The sequence below is a fragment of the Lissotriton vulgaris genome, chromosome 2_1 (genome assembly GCF_964263255.1).
Source record: "Lissotriton vulgaris chromosome 2_1, aLisVul1.2, whole genome shotgun sequence".
In the NCBI taxonomy this organism is placed as follows: Eukaryota; Metazoa; Chordata; class Amphibia; order Caudata; family Salamandridae; genus Lissotriton; species Lissotriton vulgaris.
In genome coordinates, this window is record NC_141687.1 from 347,394,700 (window position 1) to 347,396,523 (window position 1,824).

Consider the following 1,824-nt stretch of genomic DNA (forward strand, 5'->3'; position numbering starts at 1 on the left):
GGTGTGGATTAGAATTATGTGGTTTGTTGTCGAATTGTGTGGTGTGGAATGGAAATGTGTTGAGTTGAATTGTGTGGCATGGAACTGTTTGGTGTGGCGTGAAAATATGCTGATGAAATTATGTGGCATAGTGCGGAGTGTTTTATGTGGATTGTTGCTATCTGGTATAGTTTGCTTTTATGTGGTGTGTACGTATGTGGTAGTGAGTTGAGTGTTATAATGTGGAGATGTATTATGTAGTGTTAAGTGGTATTATGTGGAGTGTAAATATGCTGGGTGGTGTTGATTTGGGCATTGGTGAATTGTGTGGTATTGCATTGTGTGCTAAACTAAACATCAAGGTATGCCATATGGTACCCAGGCAAGGGGAGTAAAAAATAAATCAAACTACCTCCCCTGTTAAATTTAAGAAGTGTAAGTTTTCCTAAAATGCAAACAGTTTGAGTAAAAACACGTTTTAATCAAGAATAATCTCTCTAACACACACAAACTCCTTAATGCAACAGCGAATGTGGTAAAAGGCGCACACGGAGCAAACACATACCACCAGTATTTATATTTCCTTTCGGAACGTCCATAAAGATTAGATGACTTGACCTGGGCCCCAAAAATACATGGGGGAGGAGTGCTGCCCCACTAAGAGAAGCCCCACACCAGGGCTGAAAAATAAAATGGAAATAAAGTTTATTTATTCCCATTTTATTTTTAAGCAACCAACCCATCCCAAACTGATTGTCAGGATGGGGTAAGGCGATTGGTGACGTGTGGCAACAGGGAGCTGTGGGCTTAAGTTTTATATGAGCATGTCCCTTTGGCTGGCTGTCTTGCGACGTCTAGCCAGACATGCACCTTTTAGACTTCTGTAACCCAGCTATTTTAGACATCTGGGTTAGAGAAAGCGTGGTCCTCCAGTGCTCTTTAGAGCGCTGAGTAAGGCGGCTCCCTCCAATCCTGGCGCTGCTCTCATGCTGGTGAAAGCAACACCAGGATTGGCTAGGGGAGTTGGCTGGGTCCTGCCCTGGATCCTGCCATCAAAGACCAAGGAGGAGGACGTTGTGCCGTGGAGGAATGTAACTCTATTTTATTTTATTTCTTTTTATTTGTTGTCACCAGCCTCACCACCATCGGAGCATGCCTGCAGCCCCTGCATAAATACACCATTAGAAGGCAAGAATGCAGACGAGGTAAACAGGGCAATGGGGGGGCTGTGAAGGATGTGCGCTCAAGAAGCAGTCTTTAATAAACACAATCACTAGTTACAACCCTAAAATAAACTATGGCAATGCACTGATCGTCATCCAATAACTGGTCTCACAGTGTTACGTTGTAGCCATTGGCAAGAGAACAGAAATGTGATATTATAGCCTTATAGCCTGCCGTAGAGGGCTATACCGGCCATAAAAGGCCCTCTCCAGCGTTAAAGGCCCCGAGCCGAAGACGAGGGCCTTTAACAAGGGAGAGGGACTTTAATAGCGGTATAGCCCATCTACGAAGGGCTATAAGGCTATTAGAACATTCTGTCACTAGAGGACAGAATGTTCTAACAAAACAAACAAATCCTTTTGGAAGCGTGAGGGGATTGGAATCCCCTCAGGCTCCCTGAAGCCTTTGTTCACAGCCAGAGCTGTGCACAAATAAACATTGGAATGTTGGAGCTCCGGGCTTATACCAGCCATAATAAGCCCAGAGCACTCCATTGTTTTCAATGGAGCTCCCAACATTCCAATGTTCTAATTAGAAATATGATACAGATGTTTGGTTTAGAAACTGGTGACAGCAGCATGCACACCATCAGTGCAGTACTTAGGGCTGATGAGTCAGTCC